This window comes from Citrus sinensis, chromosome 4, assembly GCF_022201045.2.
Source record: "Citrus sinensis cultivar Valencia sweet orange chromosome 4, DVS_A1.0, whole genome shotgun sequence".
NCBI lineage: Eukaryota > Viridiplantae > Streptophyta > Magnoliopsida > Sapindales > Rutaceae > Citrus > Citrus sinensis.
The window spans coordinates 11728756-11750979 of NC_068559.1; the positions used below are offsets into that span (position 1 = coordinate 11728756).

The window sequence follows — 22224 nt, forward strand, 5'->3', positions numbered from 1 at the left end:
CTTATCTTCTCTGTTATCAGACACCATTCCTAAAGAACATCGGTTTTTATTGCATCTCATTCTGGCACATTTATGACAAGCAACAGAAATTCTTCGAGCTCTTTGTTTTCTTGCATAATTTCCTTTACCACAACCAGGCATGTATGCAATAAATTTTGGAGGTAACTCACCTGCCAATCGTACTTTAGCCTCGATTAACCAACAGAAGTTAGCTGGTATGTTATTCCTCATGAGCAATCGCATGCATTCAGATCGAGCTTTATAGATTGTAAGGAGGGCATTCTGAGGAAGTGAAGGGAATCGATTGTGAAGCTTTGCTAGAATCTCATTTCTGTTTATACCTTCGCCTCATAATACCAGTTATTATGGGAAACTGAAGTAACCGACTTGATTGTCACGGAGTACCATTATCAACCACTTCACCGGTGTATTAAACTAAAACACACAAATAGAAAAATAAATTAAAACACACAAAGAAAATTAAAATCGTCTTCTTATTGAATTTACCTCAAGCTCCAACTGGATGTTGTAGACACTTCTCTCAATGTCTTTGAGTTGGCTTTCTAAATCCTTAACATAGGATACTAACTCTGGTGGTTGCAAAGCCCAAATACGATGTGTTTTACAAAATCGAATATACCTTTTGAGATGAGATTTTACACATTGAAGTGGTTTAAGAATGTTCAGGATGAGTTGTTTAGCTATGGTACTCATGATTAACAATGATAAGAGAAAACTTAATGGTTAAACAAACACACTTATGCAAAAATAATTTCAATTAGCAAAAGAATAATAAAAAGAAAGAAAAAAAATCAAATCATCGAAAAGAAAGAAAAAAAAAACTTAATTCAAATCTGGTGAGTCACTCAAATTTATTCGGTGTCCTCTCTATGTGGTTAGTACTCTAGATATGACTTTAATCTTTGACAATTAACTTTAAACGTGACACTGTTCTTTGGGTCCTTAATTTCAATTGCCCCATGTGGAAAAACAGTATGAACAATAAAGGGGCCAGACCAACGAGGAGGAACTTACCTGGGAATAGGTGCAAGCGAGAATTGAATAAAAACACTTTCTGACTTGGAGTGAAAGATTTTCTCATAATTTGCTTGTCATGGAAGACTTTCATTCGTTGCTTGCAAATTTTGGCATTTTCGTATGCATCATTGTGAATTTCTTGAAGTTCTGCCAGTTGTAATCTTCTTTTTGAGCTGGATTGCTGCATGTCAAAGTTGAATTTCTTGATGGCCCAATATGCACGATGCTTGAGTTCTACAGGTAGGTGGCAAGCTTTTCTATACACTAACCTATAGGGTGACATCCCAATCAGAGTCTTGAAAGTCATTTTATATGCCCATAATGCATCATCAAGTCTTAATGACCAATCTTTTCTATCCGGCCTCACCGTCTTTTCTAATATGTGCTTTATTTCTCGATTGGAGATCTCAACTTGGCCACTGGTTTGTGGATGATATGGGGTCGCCACTTTGTGAGTGATTGAATACTTCTTCAAAAGAGTCCTGAATACTTTGTTACAAAAGTGGGCACCACCATCATTGATTATTGCTCGAGGGAATCCAAAGCGTGAAACAATGTTGCTTTTAAAAAATCCTATCACCACCTTGTGATCATTGGTTCTACATGGAATTACTTATACCCATTTCGATACGTAGTCAACAGCAACCAATATGTATTGATGGCCAAAAGAAGGGGGAAAGGGACCCATGAAGTTGATACCCCACACATAAAAAATCTCAACCACTAAAATTGGATTTAATGGCATCATGTTCCTTTGTGTAATGCTCCCCATTCGTTGACACCTATCACATGAAGAACAAAAAGTGTAAGCGTCCCGAAATATAGTTGGCCAATAGAAACCACATTGTAAAACTTTAGTCGATGTTTTCTTAGCGCTGAAGTGGCCTCCACAAGCTTGTTCATGGCAGAATGAAAGGATATTTTGAATTTCACTTTCTGGGACACATCGTCTAACAATTTGATCTGCACAATACTTGAAAAAATACGGGTCATCCCAAAAGAAATTCTTTATTTCTGTAAAAAATTTGGCCTTATCTTGCTTGGTCCAATGCTCTGGAAGTTGACCTGTAACAAGATAATTCACGATGTCAGCATACCATGGTAATACTTCCACACTCATCAATTGGTCATTTGGAAATGACTCATTCAATGTTAATGGCTCTGTAATTGTGTCAAAATGGAGACGAGAGAGATGGTCCGCCACAATATTTTTTGTGCCTTTCTTATCTTTAAATTCCAAGTCGAATTCCTGCAAAAGTAACACCCAATGAATTAGTTTAGCTTTTGTATGTTTCTTTGTGAGAAGATATTTAAGAGCAGCATGATCTGTAAACACAATTATTTTACAACCAATGAGATAAGATCAAAATTTTTCTAATGCAAATAGTACTGCTAGCAATTCTTTTTCAGTAGTTGAATAGTTCAACTGTGCATCATTCAATGTCATACTAGCATAGTAAATAACATGGGGAATTCAATCAACTCTTTGTCCTAATACTGCTCCTACTGCATAATCAGATGCATCATACATGAGTTCAAATGGTAAGCTCTAGTTTGGGGGCTGAATGATGGGTGATGATGTCAACAATTGCTTTAATTTTTCAAAAGCTATAAGACATGAATCATCAAAGATAAAAGGTACATCCTTAGCAAGTAGATTGCATAAGGGTCTAGAAACTTTGCTAAAATCTTTAATGAAACGTCTATAGAAACCAGCATGCCCAAGGAAAGATCTTACTTCTCTGACTGTTTTGGGTGGAGGAAGAATAGAAATGAGATCCACCTTGGCTTTGTCAACCTCAATACCTTTGCTCGAAATGATGTGACTGAGAACAATACCTTGTTTTACCATAAAATGACACTTCTCCCAATTTAAGACTAAGTTCTTCTCGATACATCTCTGTAGAACTAGTGTTAGATGATGCAAACATTGATCAAACGAGTCACCAAAGACAGAAAAATCATCCATAAAGACTTCAAGGAATCGTTTAACCATATCAGAAAAAATGCTCAATATGTATCGTTGAAATGTAACAGGTGTATTACATAATCCAAATGGTATCCTCCTATATGCAAAAGTGCCAAAAGAACAAGTGAAAGTAGTCTTCTCTTGATCTTTTGGTGCTATAGGGATCTGATTGTATCCTGAGTAGCCTTCTAGAAAGCAATAAAATTCATGGCCCGCTAATCTATCAAGCATTTGATCGATAAATGGTAAAGGAAAATGGTCTTTACGTGTGACAGAATTTAATTTTCTATAATCAATGCATACACGCCATTCTGTAGTTACTCTAGTTGGTATCAATTCATTATCGGCATTAGTAACTACTGTGACTCCTGACGTTTTAGGGACAACTTGTACAAGACTGACCCATGAACTATCAAAAATTGGATTAATGATACCTGCGTCTAATAGCTTAAGGACTTCAATTCTAACAACTTCTTTCATATTAGGATTTAACCGACGTTGCATTTCCCTAGTAGATTTAGCATTTTCATTAAGGTGAATGTAATGCATGCAGTCTACTGGGTTTATACCTTTTATGTCCGCTATTGTCCATCCTAATGCTCCTTTGTGCTCTTTTAAAACATCCAACAACTTACCTTTTTGTTCGTCATTGAGGGATGATGAGATGATTACCGACAGAGTACTTTCTTCTCCTAAAAACACATATTTCAATGTGTTGGGTAATGGTTTGAGCTCGAGTTTCGGTGGTGATTCTGATGATGGGATGAGTTTCTTTTCTGATGGTGCTAGTTGTTCAACTCTTGACTTCCATTTATTAGTATCCATGGATGGTGCTGAGTCAAGGAGGGCGTTGACCTCATCGATTGATCTGTCAATATCAAAATCCAAACCAAAGTGAGTTAAACAAATTTGTAAAGGATCAGCACTAAGGTTTGAAAGAAAAGTATTATCAACTAGTGTATTTATTAAATCCACATCAACAATTCCATCATCTGCATTGTGAGCTTGTTTGGCAATGTTGAAGATGTTCAGCTCCATAGTCATGTTGCCGAAGGACAACTGCATATTTCTAGTCCTGCATTGAATGTGAGCATCGGCAGTTGCCAAGAAAGGTCGGCCTAGAATAATGGGGATGTGCTTCTTTGAATCCTGTATTGGTTAAGTGTCAATTACAATAAAATCAACAAGAAAATAAAACTTGTCTACCTGGATAAGCACGTCCTCCACAATACCACGAGGTAGTTTCGTGGACCGATCTGCAAACTGTAACACCACTGGAGTTGGGTGTAATTCTGCAAGTCCAAGTTTCACAAACACTGAATAAGGTAACAAATTTACACTAGCTCCTAAATCCAACAAAGCATTCTCAATTGTGTGGTTCCCTATACTACATGAGATAGTGGGGGAGCCTAGGTCTTTGCATTTTAGAGGAATTTTGTGTTGGAGTATAGAACTAACGTTTTCTATTAAAAATGTCTTCTTTTGAACGTGAATGTTTCTCTTTTTAGTACAAAGGTCTTTAAGAAACTTGGCATAAGATGAAACTTGCTTTATAGCATCAAGTAAAGGGATGTTAACACTTATCTGTTTGAAGATTTCAAGCATCTTACCTGTGGATTTTCCCTTCTTTCCTTTAGCTAACCTATGAGGAAATGGAGCTTTGGGAACATATTGTCGTGGGTTGGTTTCTTCTTTCTCTTCCGATGGTGAGTCCTCAACATTCACAAGTACAATTTGATTTTCTTTTGTCACTGGCATCTCCACTTTGTTGTCAACTTCTTTTCCTTTTCACAAAGTCATGACTACTTTTACCTCTCTATGCTACTGTGGTGAATTGGTACTTGCTTCATGTACTCCTTTAGGATTAGGCACTGGTTGACTTGGAAACTACCCTTTCTCAACAGTCATTGCCAAGGTCTGAACTGAAGAAGCAAGTTGTCCTACCATCTTCTCGAGGGTTGAAACTGATTGTGCTTGTGAGTTGAAGCCTGCTCTCAACTCATTTCGTAGTCCATCAATGATGCGATTCTGTTGCTCAATCATAGAGTGAGTGACATTCTTGAAATTCTGGAATGCATCCTCCCATGGTCTGGGTTGAGAGTAGTTCTAGTTCTGATTGTATGGTCTAAATGGTGGCTGAGAGGCTTGAGGAATTTGAGGAATTGGTTACATTGGTGGAGCTAGAGCTGTTGGTCTATTTTGTTGGAATCCTTGAGACCATGAAAATTTGGGTAGTCTCTCCATCCAGGGTTATATGTGTTGGAGTATGGGTTGTAATTATATGATTTTCTCATTACACCTATGGCATTGGCTTGATCTGAGTATGAGTCATGGTCATGTGGCTCTGTTGGTTTAGCAGTTGTTAACGATGCTATTTGTCGAGAGAGACCTTCAATTATCTCCTTGACTTCTTTAATTTATGAACTTGACTCGCCAATGTTAACATCATTTACTCCCTTAATTCTTCTAGTATTCCTGAGTGATCAACTCCATTGTTGGGAATTATTCACTTGTCGCTGGAAGAATTACCAAATATCTGATGCACTTTTTGACATTAGCTCTCCTCCACTTGTTGCCATTAGCCATTCTTGCACATTCGACAATAATCCCTCCAAAAAGTATTGGCATTGGTGCTATTTCTCGTACCCATGATGTGGACACTTCAAGAGTAGCCCATTGAATCGCTCCTATATTTTGAAAAACGGCTCGTCTTCTCTCTGGGTAAACTCTGAAATTTTCCTGCGAATAGCATTGGTTTTATGCACTGGGAAATATTTATTCAAAAATTTTGTTACCATTTGTTCCTATGATGAAATGCTATTAGCAGACAATGTATTGAGCCATGAACGAGCTCTATCCTTTAATATCATCATCTGAAAAATTCTCATATCTAAATGTTTGACAAACAACATGAAAATCATTCAAATGATTATATGAGTCCTCATTTTCTAGGCCATAGAATGTTGGGAGACAAGTTAGCACACTGGGTTTTAGTTCAAAACTCCTAGCAGCTACATTTGGGTATCTTATACATGATGTGTTCAAATTAGCTAAGGGACTAAAATAGTCCTTGAATGGCCTCTCATGTGGTGCTTGTTGTTGTTGCAAATCCATTTTATTTTTAACGTGTTTGTGTGTGCGCAGTGTTTATCTAGTTCAAGGTCTATAGGTTCAAGATTATGTAATAATGACCTACGACCATGCATGCAAAGAACAAAATAAATGGGAACAAAACGAATAAAAATAAAAAAATGAGAAATTACGATACTAACCTTATCGTACTATTACAACCTTAATATAAAAATGCAAAAAAAAAATATGTGAAATAAATTAACTAAAAAAAATTAGTAAGATAAACAAAAATTACAAAGAAAAAAAATAACTTGAAAAATTAAATTACAGAATTTTAAAGAAGAGAAAAAGAAAAGAATTACTAACTTCTAAATGCAGATTCACTTTTTTTTTCCTTTTTTTAATAAAAAAATATAAGAAAACAAATAAAAGAAATTACTCACAAAAATTAATTCTACAAATTAAAATAACTTACATCCCCGGCAATGACGCCAAAAACTTGTTGTGCAAATTTTATTGAACTCGCAAGTGCACGAATCTATTGTAGTATAGATCAATGGTGACGAGTGTCGATCCCACCAGAAGGTGGATCTTAATTGTGTGTAGAATTAATTTTCTAAATGGGTGGTTGGATTTGTGGTGAAAATGATTTGGATTATCCTAAAATTCGAATTAAGATGGCAAGAATAAATTGAAGTGAAAATCTATTAAATTGACGTACTTGGGTATCTGGATCCGCATCAACATGCACCATGAGCTAAATATTCCTTATTAATGCCAATTAAATCATGAGGGGGGAATCCACACCTCATGAACCACACTCTAATCAATATGGTGCTAAGGGCTTATCGTGCCAAATAATAATAACCTTGTACTAGGGAGCCGGTGTAACCAGGGCGGTATCTAGACAAGATTATTATTATTTGTCGACGAAAAGTCAAATCATCCATAAAAATTAGAGGGGAAAAGAAAATAAATTTACCAAATAAAACCCATGACACATGTTGAGACTTCACCTTCAACTTAAGCTTGAAAGAAAATTAGCTACTCATAATTGAATTAGGGGCAAAATGAGAATTTATTAAAATACGTAGAAAATACAAGATGGAGAATGAATTATAGAAAATGGATCCAACAAATGGATTCAGAGCTATCAAATCAGGGGGGGGAGAGCCCCCTTTTTATAGATACATTGAGTAAATTGTCGCCATCGGATTAAAAATAGTTTGGACGCTTAGAATTACGCCACGTCATCAGTCAACAGTACGCAGTTTGACCACGCGGTTTGAACGGTAACACGGTTTGACCCGGTTTGAAAAATGACGCGGTTTGGTTAAAAATAATCATGTGTAATGCATGTATCGTATGCGAGATTTTTGGTCCACTGATATGCTGCCACGTCATCGATCAACAGTGCATAATAATTTTAGTCCAACAGGATTGTGACACCTCATCAGTCAATGCCACATCATCGATCAATGCCATGTGATCGATCCATCTATGCGAACAGTGTCGTGAACAGTAACGTAGACAGTACCGTACATGTGAACAATATCATTTTTCATTTTATGCTCCTCCTAAGGTTTTCGACCGTCCTGAGTTCAAAAGTGATGTCCGTTTTGCCGTCTGATCTCTCGTTCATTGTAAAATGAGTATGATGCCCTTAAAATACATAAAATACTTAATTATAATACAACACACATAATTAAATGACAATAAGCTTAAATACATAAAAGTAAGGGTGTTAGTAAAACTTGAAGTGTTAAATGATGATTTTCTCCTTTATAACTAACACTCAACATGTTGCACCACCCAGGTGATATCTTCTAAACTCTAGTTCTTTCCTTTAAAACATTGAGGGCAATGTTTCGATCTGGTTGGGGGGAGGGAATAGTCGACAATTGTGGAATCTTGGTTAAGTTTTTACTGATTTTTGTTGTAGAAACTAACTGTTGCAAACTTTTTGTGTTGAAGATGGCTGAATATGGAGTGTAGTGCCTCTAGAAATGCATATTCTTAGTTAAAAAAAAACCGTTTTCTTTTTCTATCATTTTAAGTGTAACTTTTCTAATTAGTTTTCCTGCATCATTTTCACATTTCTGCATGCATATTTTCCTTTCATGTTTAGAATAGGTTGGGGGGTAGGATGTTGTTTGAAAAAAAAAATTGTGTGATTTGGTTTAACATTGGATAACATGATTAATTTCAAATTTTAGTATCTGTATTATCTTTGGTCTTAAGTGATGTTACACTATGTTTGCTACTCTACATGTTGATGTCGGAGACAAATATGAGTTGCTTGAAGGAATGAACATGTCATAATAAGTACCAAGTGAGTTTTGAGCCTATCATTTTTCTTGGAGAGTAACCCTTTTGCCAATTCTTTATACAGCTTAGCAGTTTATTATTTTATACATGATCTCTAGATTTCTTTTGAGTTAACTCTTAAAAAAAATTGTAAAATAAAAAAAAGAAAAAAGAAAAAATGTGTGTTGCTACATTTGGAGGCCCGTCTAACTAGTAGATATGGAAAATTATTTAGAGCCCTAAAAGATGATGGAAAGACCATCTTTGATCCGTTTGAGCCTTTCTAGCCATCCCTTTTATGAAATATCCATAGTTAACCCTTTTGAGCCTTTAAAAAAAAAACATTTTCTTTGTCAAACTTATCATCTTGACCCACTCCGATTTGGAGTATTACCTGATATCTTACAAGTTCCATCACCTACTTATGTTTGAGAAAAATGTAAATAATTATTTTGTTCAGTGAAGTTATGCCAAACAAAAGCAAAAAAAAAAAAAAATTGTTCTTTCAAAAAAAAAAAATAATAATAATAAGTGAAATCCACTTTGCAACTTCCAGAAAAAAAAATTATCTACATTTTTCTCAAACATACACTTTGTTTTCCTTATTTCCCCTCCTTTGTTAGCCATGTCTCTATCCTACGTTACGTCCTAATAAAAGTCCTTCTTGATTTTAGGGAACTATAGTATGAAGTAGAAGCTAGTTATATGGGCTAAAAAGATGTGGTGGTGCATAAAAAAATAATAAATAAATAAATTGGGTTGACTAACATTTTTATTTGACTTGAGATCATATTATTTCTAAGCTGAGGGCATATTTCTTTCATCTTGGTGAGAGAATGTGATATTAGTTATTTATTATTTTCTCTCAACTACCATTCATTGGAGTGACTATTTTTATTGGGTTTAATTTCTTTGTGAGAGTGTCACTATTTCCAGTGAGATTTTGGGGTTTAGCATGTCATTCTTGAAAGTAGCTGTGACAAAGTCCACTGGGCTGATTCATGTGGATAGTTGATGTGGTGTGATGTTTCTTTAGATTAGAGATAATGTTTATACTTTTATTTGATTGTTATCATTAATCTGATGGTTGAATAAACACGAGTGTTTTAAAAAAAAATCATTTTGGATTTGAATTTTATTTTCGCTTTATTTGCTAGGGACTAGTAATAAGCTGGTTGGGAGGTGTGTTGAGTGTTAGAAAATGTACATTTATAAAGGAGAAAATCATCATTTTACATTTTAAGTCTTACTAACACCCTTACTTTTATGTATTTAAACTTCTTGTGATTTAATTGCGTGTGTTTTATTTTAATTAAGTATTTTATGTATTTGAGGGGCATCATAGTCATTTCACAATGAACGAGAAATCATACGGCAAAACGGACATCACTTTTGAACTCAGGACAATCGCAAACCTTAGGAGGAGCATAAAGGAAAAATGTCATTGTTCACATGTACGGTACTATTCACATGTACGGTATTGTTAACGTTACTGTTCAGGATACTGTTCACATAGACGGAACGATGACGTGGCATTGACCGATGATGTGGCATTGACTGATGAGGTGTCACGATCCTGTTGGACTAAAATTCTTATGTATTGTTGATCGATGACGTGGTAGTATATCAGTGGACTAAAAATCTTGCGTACGGTACATGCATTACACAGGATTATTTTCAACCAAACCGCGTTACTGTTTAAGCTGGATCAAACAGTGTTACTATTGAAACCACGTGGTCAAACCGCATACTGTTGACTGATGACGTGGCGCAATCCTGAGCGTTCGAAATGTTTTTTATTCGATGGCCACGATTTACTCAATGTATTTATAAAAAGGGGGCTCCCCCCCTAATTTGATATCTTTGAATCCATTTTTGGGCTCTATTTTCTGTAATTCCTTTTCCATCTTGTATTTTCTATGTATTTTAATAAATTTCCATTTTGCCCCTAGTTCAATTATGAGTAGCTAATTTTCTTTCAAGCTTAGGTTGAAGGTGAAGTCTCAACATGTGTCATGGGCTTTATGTGATAAATTTACTTTCTCTTCCCCTCTAATTTTTGTGGATGATTTGACTTTTTGTCGACAAATAATAATAATCTTATCTAGATACTGCCTTGGTTTCACCGGCTCCCTAGTACAAGGTTATTATTATTTGGCACAATAAGCCCTTAGCACCATATTGATTAGAGTATGGTTCATGAGGTGTGGATTCCCCCCTCATGATTTAATTGGCACTAATAAAGAATATTTAGCCCATGGTGCATGTTGATACAGATTCAGATACCAAAGTGTTTCATTTCAATAGATTTCTCTTCAATTTATTCTCACCATTTCAATTCCAATTTTAAGATAATCTAAGTGACTTTCACCACAAATCCAAATATCCATTTAGAAAAATTAATTCTACACATAATTAGAATCAACATTCTCGAGGGATCGACACTTGTCACCATTAATCTATTCTACAATAGATTCGTGCACTTGGGAGTTAAATAAAATTTGCACAACACCTCACAATAAGGAAGAATTCTTTAACATGAAATACTCATCAACAAGAAATGTAATTGCATTGTGTTTTGGATTGCTCAAAATGCGATTGGCCATTCTTTGAAGTCCTTTATTTTATCCAATAAAAACTCAATGTATTATTACTGCACATCATTGATTATATAAACTGATTAGGAGAGAAATGTTATTGGATCCAATGAAGCATGAATTAGTTGACATATCTAATAATGAGGTAGAAGATATTAATAGTATAAGTAGCCTTGAAGCATTAGACTAGTGGACAAGTTGGAGGAATGATTTAGTTATTGCTATGTACAGTAATTGGCTTGGAAATTAGGACTCTTCTAAGGCTATACTTTTTGTTATTATGTAGGTTGTTAGAAGAGTATCAAAGGCTACACTTTTGTTAGTATAAAGATGTCATTAGGAAAGTACCCAAGGTTGTACTTTTGTTAATTTATAGATGTCATTAGGAAAGCGTCTAAGACTTTACTTTTTTAAATATATAGATGTCATTAGAAAAATATCTAAGGCTATAACCTTTTGTTTATATTTAGATGTTATTAAGAACTCATTGAGGGGTATGTGAATTTAGCTTGGTGTTATATTTTAGTTATTTGTTTAAAAAATTATTATGATATCTATTTTGTAGGAATGGAGAGTGGATGTTCAAGCCATGTTGCTGGAAATAAGATAAGGTCAAGACAAGCATGGACAAAAGATGAAGAAGAAACAATGTTAAACATTTTAGATGCAATGGTCGAGCTAGAGTTACAAATATATTGAAAATGAACTAGAAAGACTGTTACCAGGAAGCTTTTTTTGAAAGTGTACGCATATATTGACTTTAAAATAAGAATATGCAAGAAAAGATATGGGGTGATATTTGATATATTGAACACCGGTAGTTTTGGATGGAAGGATGTGAGAAAATGTGTGGTTATTAATAGTGAAGAAGTATGAAAATCATTTGTAGGGGTTAGTATTTTGAAGTTATAAAAAAGTATGGAAATCATTTGCAGAGGTTAGTATTTTGAAGTTATAATAAAGAAAATGATTTTATTTTTATGTCATGATTTAGAAACATAGTCTTTAATTTGTTTATTATGAATATACTAGAATTTATTTTTAACTATAAGAAATTGATTTTCTTTTTATCTCATGATTTATAAACATAGTCCTTAATCTGTTTATTATGAATATAATAGAATTTATTTAACTATTTTTTTTAATATTGTAGTTCCATAAGACTGATGAGAATGAGGACAAAACTATCACAAGCACATGGCATGAGGCATATTCAGATCCTATTCAAGTTCCCGTCAAACCCGTCATAAGATCTTGAGCAAAGAAATTCAAAGAAGCACTCAATGGGTTGATTAAAGGAACCTAGGCTCAATCAAATTTGTGGAGGCTCATTGAAGGAATCACACATGGTATTCAGACTACTAAATGCATGATTCAGGCTCTTGAAGTTTCCAAATAATCACTTTCATGAAATCAAGAAGCTGGCTTGCACATTATGGTGGGAAAATATATTATTGTCCTTTCATAGACTTTCCCGTTTGGAAAATATACTACTTTTCTTTTTGGATACTTTCCTATTTCTTGAGGAGGCTAATGGAAAAACAAATTAGTTGTTTCTGTTTTAATTGCCTAGTTTTCATTTTAATTGATATAAGTCATTTAAGCCGATTAGGATTTTGATTTGATTTAGATTCTTTCATATTTTCTTTAGATTATAATTTAGATTTGATTTAGATTCTTTCCTTCTTTGCTTTAGATTCAACTTTCCATTTGGTTTTGGTTTATGATTTATTTTCAAAAAAATTTGTAGCCAACCCTATATAATGTACTCGCATCCAATAAACAGAGACATATCTATTTTGATACAATTGGTAAGAGAGTAAATTCTCTATAATTCTTAAACTAACTCTTAAACTTATCAAATTTCCATGGCATTCAAACTCTTAACTGATCAATTAGATCATCCATAGCTAATTGCGACATCCTCAAATACCAAGATTCGTGCTTTCATTAAGCATCAGGTTGCAGTTCCATTCAATTCTAGGTTTAGAGTCGATATTGGAGACTAATTGATTAGGGTCGCGTCAGTTCTTGAAGTGGTTTATATCATTTGGCATCAGAGCGAGGTTCTGACCAGGTTTTGCTTATCTGTATTTAGTTTTCGATCCCTGTTAATCGTAAGTCTTAATTTCCTGATGTGATCTAGAGTGCTCAGAGCATAAAAGATCCATTGCTTGTTCTAGAAGGGCTAATTATGAGAGCATGAGCTGAGAAGATCGAGAAAGCAATGTAAGGATTTGTTCAAGCTACTTTGGACGAATTCAATTTAAATTTAATTTGTAAGAGACCAATATTCAAGATGGACTTGAAAGAAGAGGAACGAGCCTTAGTATACTTAATTGTGGGCTAGAAAAATGGCTAGAAAAACAATTCTAAAGTTGAAGCTACATTCCTTACGTCGAGAGCTTTGAAATAGTATATTGTGGGCCCACATCTGACATCATATGCCCAAGTTACGGTCCGTTTAAAATCAGTGGTACTACAGGCCAGGGCCCTTGAGGATGCAGGTTTTTAATTTTAGGGTTCTTTTTGGGTTTTTTTAGTTAAATTAGGTTAGCCAAGTTATATAAACACTCTTTTATGTTCTTTGGATGAACGTTTTGACAATCTTAAGTTTGATATCATTGGAGAGGATTTTCTCAACTTGTTCTTGAAAGAACTTTTGACTTATCAAAGGAGTTGCTAACCTTTGTGGCGTCTTATTTAGCAATCTGGGATTTTGAGACTTAACTTCTCAAGGGTTTGATCTTTTATTCGAATTTTGATCATATTGGCTTTCTTGGGTTCTTATCAATCTAGTTGTGGGTTTTTTCTAGCTAGATCTAGAGAGGTTCTCATCAGTTGGTATCAGAGCTTAAGCACCAAGGTCAGATTCATCTCTATCTTTATTTTTTTATTCGTGTTTGAGATTTTTCATTCTTGTTCTAGTATTCTAAAAAAAAAAATCGTGAACAATGCCACATGAACAATATTTTTAAGGTATCTTTTTATCAATTTTGCATCCTTGTGGTTTATTCTCCTTAAATCCGCAAATTTTACCTATTCCTTTCTCTAAATTCATTCAAATTTCAATTATTTAGGGTTTACAATAATAATAATAATAATAATAACAATAATAATAATAATAATAATAATAATAATAATAATCATAGTTGGCGATCTCCTTTGTTTCTTTGTTTTGTTATTCTTGTTTCCTATTTTCTTGTTCTTTTGTTTCTTGTTTTTTTCCATTCTTTTTTCTTGGGCTATGATTGTTAGAGTGATTATACTTTCGTGCTATCCCTTGATCAAGTCACCAGTTCCTAAAGAACTTGACTGAGAAAATATAATAGTGGCAAAAGACAAAAAGTGTATGAACACAACTTCATGTAAAAGCCTATTTGAGTGTAAACACGAGTGGAGTGACATCTCGAGTGTAAACACGTGAGGCTTGTGAGGTTTATTACTTTTTTTTAAAAATTTTTTGCTAACATGTTTTTGTAGTTTGCATCAAATAACTAATATGGATGATAAAACTGAGGTGCCATGTAACATATGTGAAGATGAATAAAAATGAGGCGGTTAAGAAGTAATAAAAATAAAAGAATAGAATAAGCTAGAAACAAGGAACATATACACACACGTGTGAGACTAACAGAAGCTATCAACTGACCTAGAAAACCCGACCCGCAAAATTGACCCGGCCATAACTTCCGTTTTTGACCACGGTTTTCGGCCGAGCTTGGTACCAATATTAAGCTTGGAAGCCGGCCATCGTTCCCCTGCCATCCTCGCCGCCGGAAACCAATCAGAATGCCAGCGATCGAAGCTTGAAAACCCAAGACTGTTTCACTTTGTTCCGCCGGGATTTTTGCCGGTTTTGGGTGACACCACTGGTTGGATTTTGTTCCCCACGACTCCCTCTTCCACTTTCGATCATCCATAGCCAGCGGGAGTCACTGTTTTGCCGCCAATCAATTGTTGGAATTCACGGCTGTCGAGCTAGATTTCGGCGTCGTTGCCGCGTGTTGGAGCTCACCGCGAGCACCATTGAACTCAGCTTGGCCAAAAGTGTCTAACCTGTGCTTCCCGGTGATCGTTGACCAAATTTCGGTGACCGTTAACCGGCAAGGGCATTTTGGTAATTTCACACTCTGAGGGTAATTTTGTAATTTCTGAGCTTGTGGATATTTTAGTAATTCCTAGAATTGAGGATTGGGTGTAATTATGATTCTGAGGGTAATTCGGTGATTTATGATTTCAGAGTATTTTAATGATTTACGGACTCGAGGGCATTTTAGTAATTTTATCGACACGGGAGTTGTAAATTATGGATAGATGATCGTTTCGAGTTTATTCCATAAATTTAGTCCTAATTCCGATTTACGAAAATAATTATGTCATTTTCTTAATTTAGGAGGATCCGCGAGCGAGAACCAGTCCGCGGACATGGACGATAACCGAGCGTGAACACCGTCAGTGTGAGTGGAATATATAAAATCTATTTTCATAGTTAATTATGATAGTAAAACATGTTTGGGAAATAAGTGTTTTAAATGTTCTGATTTAATGATTTCTCGAAATAGATTTTATTCACGCATTGATATTATATTAAAATGTTTGGTTAATGATTTTGTGTATCGACTTTGAATAAAGTATGATAGTATTTTAAAGATAAGAAAAGTGGATTCAAATATGGTATGATTTAAAAACATGGTTAAGAGGTATGTGAATATGAGTATAATGATTGTTTTTGAAATCATTAGATAGTACCCATCCCCTCTAGATACAGTGATACATATGATATGAGATGAGAGGCCTTTGGGGCCCGTCTGAACACACACAGAGGCTTTGGGCTGTGTGTTTGGGCGTTTCTGCCTTTTAGGGGCATATGCATGTGGTATGATGATTACAAAGATACAAATATGAGATAAAGACAGATATTGAGATGTAGATGATACATATGAGATACAGGCCTTGGGGGCCTGTCTGAGTACACACAGAGGTTTTGGGTCGTGTGCTTGGGCGCTTTTGTCCTTTGGGAACTAGATTATGCATGCACAGATATGATGAGATATGAGATGATATTTCTCTATCTATCCGTGTAGCTCCGGGGCATGATGGTACCCAGATAGTACGTCATTGCCCGTCCGTTGAGGTTCGAAAATGACGAGATTATTCCCCTGGGTACTTGTTTAGTGATGATTTTCAGATTTGTGTATTCTATATGATATTGTGATATGATTTGCATGCTTAGTAATCTAGTTTAAATGTTAAATGATTTATTACTGGTTTCTCGCTTATGATTTAATGAAATCGTGTTTGGAAATGATATGATTATTTCTTTTAAAGTAAGAATTAATTTTCAAAAACTACTATCCATTCATTGATCTCACTGAGTTTTAAACTCACCCGTTTTTATTATATTTCCCCCCCCCCTCACCAGGAGGTTGTAGGTACACCAAACCGACCCAGCGACTGTAAATATATTTTGAGTCTTAGCCACCTGATGGTGTTAGAAGATATAGATGTTTTTGTTAGGACATCTCAATTATATTATTCTTTTGGGATTAAAAATAAACTGAGATATTAATATTAGTTATAATATTATATTTTGAGATTTTGGTTGAGGATGTTGATCACTGGAGTTTGTTGTATATTGAATTATATTGGGAGTGCTTGTCTTACATATTTGTAGATTGGGAGTGATATATTTATAAAGGAGACTTAACCGAATTTTCGACAGAATCCTTACTAATTAGATTATTATCGAGTCTGTTTTAATGAGACTAGATTGACTCGCCTGAGGGGATTCGAGGCGCGTCGTTTCATGCCACCTTCCATGATAGACCTTACATTAACTCTGAAAACGATGCACCAGGCATTCGAAAAAATGAATATGAGGTTTGGAGAGATAAGAAGCCAGTTGAGGCACCATGGGGCTGCCATTGAGAGTATTCAAAAGGAGCAAACTAGTAGAGATCATAATGGGACTAGACATCATGAAACAAGATATATCGGGAGAAATAATAGGCATAGATATGAGCATGTGGATGAGTATGAGGCAAAGAGTGAGTTTTGGGAAGATGATGGTGATGATCGAGCATCCGAAGTAGACAACGATAGAGTGAGATGTAGAAGAGTAGGCAAGAGGGGGGTATAAGAGAGATGATAAGGATAGAAATTTAGGTAAAATCAAAGTGACCATTCCTTTGTTCCAAGGAAAGAGTGGCCCCGAGGTTTACTTAGAGTGGGAAAAAAAGATTGAGTTGATCTTGGATTGTCACAATTATTCAGAGGACAAAAAGGTAAAGCTAGCAGTTATTGAATTCATTGACTATGTTATTATTTTGTGGGATCAGTTCGTGAATAATAGGAAGAGAAATCTTGAGAGGCCTATAGCTGTGTAGGGAGAGTTGAGAGCGCTTATAAAGAAGCGGCTCATTCATAGTCATTACCATAAGGAACTTCATCTTAAGTTACAGAGCCTACCCAAGGGTCGAAGAGTGTAGAGAATTACCATAAGGAGATGGAGATTTCTATGATTAGGGCTAATGTAGAGGATAGAGAAGCTACTATGGCACGATTTTTGACTGAGTTGATAAAAAAGATTGCTAATTTAGCAAAGCAACAATATTATATGGAGTTGGAGGATATGGTCCACATGGCTATGAAGGTAGAGAGGCAATTGAAGAAGAAGGGTACAACTAGATATATTTTGGCATCTTCAAACCCATGGAAACTAAAGTGTAGTAGTAATGAGAGATGAAATAAAGCTATCAAGACTGAACCGCCTAAGGCAAGAGAAGATTTCAATAGCAAAAACAAGTCTAAGACTAAATCTCAACCATAGAAGAATCGAGACATGAAGTGCTTCAAGTGTTTGGGTTTCGGACACATTGCTTCTCAGTGTCCAAATATGAGAGTTATGGTGATACAAGATAGTAAGGAAGTAGTGAGTGAGAGTGAAAGTGATGGTGGAGAGATGCAAAAGTTAATTGATACTAGTGATGATGACGACATTGAATACCCTGCGGAAGGTGAATCCCTAGTTGCTAGGCGTGCTTTGAGTACATGAATCAGTTTTGATGTAATTGGTGAGAGAGTAAATTCTCTTTGGTTCCTAAACTAACTATTTGAACTTATCGGATTTTTGTGGCGCTTAAATTCTTGACTTATCAATCAGATCATCCATAGTTGATTGTGGCGTCCTCACATACTAAAGTTCATGCTTTTATTAAGCATCGGGTCGCGGCTCCATTTGATTCTAGGCTTAAAGTCGATCTTGGAAACTAAATTGATTAAGGTTGCATTAGTTCTTGGCAGGGTTCGTATCAAATATACAAGCAATTGGAGGGATAAGCCATTCCCATATCATGAGAGGCTAGCAAAAATATTTGGAAAAGACCATACAAGTTACAGAGTATCTTAGGTATTGAACTTTGCAAAATCTAATTATGAAATAATCAAAATTTAAAAATTCAGCCACAATTACTTTTGATGTTTAGTATAAAAATAGATTTACAAAGCTAATTCTCCAATAATTTTGGTTTACCAAAAACATTTTATGGTAGATTGTCAAATAAGTGATTACATGACAATTTAAAGCAATTACAAACATTCTCTTGGTTTACCTAACTTTCAATAACTTAGTACTCTTGGATTTTGTATCAAAGTTAATAAATATTGCTTTTGCCCTTTATTTGATGATTATAAGTTGCGCAAACTTCATTTCCTTAATTTTCAAGGTTGTTGGTAACATGAGTTAACTAAGTTGATTGAGTGGAGTTAAACTTCATTTTTGCTTTACTTTCCTCTAAACTAAATCTCGAGCAATAGTTTAAACATACTGCGTCATCGGTTTGAAAGAAAATTGAATAAAATTTTAAAAAAAAGCATGAGCTTTGATATAGTGTTTGCTACCCTTTTTGGTTTTTAATTTTTTTAAGCAAAGAAAAATCAAGATTTGCAAAGACCCACTTTGTAAATACATTTGTAAACATGATTAGGTGAAGATTTTGTGATTCATTTGTTGTTTTGATACTTGTTTGACTTTCTAGAGCTTAGAAATATATGTTTGTTTTCCTTTCCATCCTTTCTTTGAGAAATGGAAATATGAGTATTTAAAAAAAATTATGGTAATTATAGCGTCCACTTACTTTGTCCATCTAGCAAGAACATATGCATGTTAATTTTACATGATCGTGATGACTAGCTGTAGTTTGATAGTATTCTTGGTTGAATTTGAAAGGTTATCCTCATGGTTGCACTCAAATTATCCAAACTCACCATTTTTTGCATTCTTAATGTCTTGCTATGGATGTTATTTATATTGCACTAAATAACTGGGTAAAATGCTTACAACTGATTTTTTATTCTTTTGGTTCATTTTAAGTATTTGATATAGTGAACATTAGCGGTTTAGGATAGAATGATATGAGAAAATGTGTGGAGGTCGATAGTGAAGAATTATGGAAATCATATGTGAACGTTTGTATTCTAAATTTAAAATAAGTAATCTCATTTTCTTTTTATTTCATGGCTTATTTGTACACATGATATAATTTGTTATTATGAATATAATAGAATTTGTTCAACTATTTTCTTTTTAATATCCTAGTCCTAAAATGAAGCAAACAATTGGAGTGACAAGCCATTTCTATACCATGAAAGGCTAGCAGATATATTTGGAAAAGACCAAAAGAAGGTTGACAAAAACTCCTATTTGTATGACTAATGCAGCACTTTAAGGAGAGATTCATGATGATGACAATGAGATTGATGATGAAAGTTCTCCAATGTTACCTACCTTTCTTTCAAATTCTCAATACTCTACTCAATCATGTCACAATCATCGCACATGAAGAGCTTATGGCCTTAAAATTTAATGCTAGAGAAACCTTCAAATACAAGGGCTTGCAAGGTAGTATGAAATAACAAGGGAGTATGCATTTCTAACTTAACAATGGTATTTATAGTAGTATTTTGGCTTGTGGATGTGTACTTGGATTATTTAATATAACCTACATTGTTGGTAATTATGTTACAACTATCTTATCATTTTATTATTTTGTAGCTATTTTTTTGTATGTGAAACTTTAATACTATCATCCTAAATGGGTCAACCTGAACCTGAGAGTTTAATCTGGCCACTGTCTTCGATTCTGGCCACTTTACTGGAAACCTTATTTCCTAGCCATCTAAGCTTAAGAGTCAACAATTATTTCCTAGCCATCTAAGCTATCTCTGATCAATATTGATTTCATCATATTTATGACATGCCATCACCTGGGTTTTGTCCCTTATGGCAACCACTTCGATTTCTAACCATCACCAAAATTGTTGATTGTCAATAAGTAGTTTAAGTTTTCACTTATGTGGGAGCTCGATCTGATGTCGTGGTTGCGTGTTGAAGTACACGTCTGTCATTATTGGATTTAGAGCGAGCTAAAGTTCTTATATAGACCTTCATGATCACTGCAAGTTGATTTTCGATCACCGTTGACACTCAAGGCCATTTTAGTAATTTTAAAATTTAAGTATAATTCGATAATTTATGATTTAGAGGATAATTTGATAGTTTATGATTTCAAGATTTTGGGGGTATTCTAATAATTTATGAATTTAGGTGTATTTTGGTAGTTTATGATTTGGACCTGATTATATTTTATGATTTCTTTTTTATTTTAGGCCGAGATAGCAATGCATTTTTGTTACTTGAGGATGTAAGGAGGTAAGTGAACTAGACTTCCAAGTGAATCATAATAAATAGTATATATATGTTTGATATGTTTGAAAAGTCTATTTTTAATATGCATTGATATAGATTTATATGTTTCTTCCTATGTGTTTAAGTCATGTGTTGTTATGTTTGAGTATGTTTATGGACATGGGCATATGCGTATGTGGAAGTTCAATGGCATAAGCATGAAAATGCATTATGTTTTGTATGAAATGAAAAAATAGATTTTAGCAAAAGCAATTTGAAGAAAGAAAGTTTGTTATTAGTTTTGCTTCGTTTCTTGAATTCGTTACTCGTTTAGTGGAGGCCACTCTGGAGTTATGTTATGTTGTATGGGTGAGGGATGTGTTTTTTTTTTTGTGTTAGAAACCACCAAGAAGGTAGGAGGTTAGGCAGAACCCCTACCTATAATATAAATTAGTAAATAAGAAAATAAATAAGGTGGGGACATGAACTAAACCTGCTAAAGTAAATGTAAGTATAAAAGAATAAAAAAAGAAGCATAAAACTAGCAAATGGAGTAATAAGCCATAAGAACTAACGTTTAACATCAGTAATAGCCTACACATTTGAATGGAGAATAATAGAAGACTTGCAGGAAGATCCCGGGAACATAAGAAACTTCTACTAATTTGATGGGTACAGGTCCCGGAAACACATGCCTAACCAAAATAGGAGAGGAAGAAATCAAAGCACACACCCGACTTAACGAATAAGCATAATGATAGTGGTCCCAGTCAAAGCGTAAGTGATTGAATATATTTCTGCTTAGGGTGAGAAATAAGACCATAGGATATATGATTTTTGGACAATAGACAATGCCTTTATTCATGCGTGTTGGAGCTTATTTATACTTGAAACAACTTAGCCAAACAATCTAACCATCACTCGAGATTGTAGGCAGGTCCTGAGCTAACAACTTGACTTATTCTCTTAGCTTAGCTAAACAACAGAATATGAATTAAACCAAATAACAAATCTCCATTAAATCAGTAAGTGTCATGAGCCATGTGATCGTTCGACTTCCAGCATCCATGCATAATTCAGACGTACCCAGCATACTTGTTGCTAGGCCTTGGAACCCTTGACGACCTCCGCGGACCTCTTTTTAGCCAACAAATATCAACAGTTCTGTCCGGTTCCAAAATAAGTATACAACTCTAGTCCTACATGTTTAGTCCTTGTAATGGAGTTTAAATCCTCCACATGGAACTCAATAAGTACTCCTCCAACATTAATTATTAACTTATCTAACCTAGAGGCCAAAAGCTCCATGTTAAGGGAGAAAACTCTAATTAGGTTCGAGTACACCTTATCCTCTACACTCAAAGCATCCTTCCATGGTTCAACATTTCCTTTAGATTACTTTCATAAACAACCAATTCCTCAAAATCATCTAATTCAACAAAAAAAAGAATCAGTTACCTTTCGATTTATAAAACGAGGGAAGTAGTGGGGAAGTGAATCTTCTCAAACTTATGAGTCTCCCTATGAGGTATTGGGTTCCTCCTTGGGGCAGA

At 34.7% G+C, this 22224-nt stretch overlaps 1 pseudogene; it reads left to right on the forward strand.

Annotated features, from left to right (window-relative positions):
• Positions 1 to 17372, forward strand: part of LOC102630529 (uncharacterized) — a 34712-nt pseudogene extending 17340 nt beyond the window's left edge.
• Positions 17373 to 22224: the final 4852 nt, after the last annotated feature.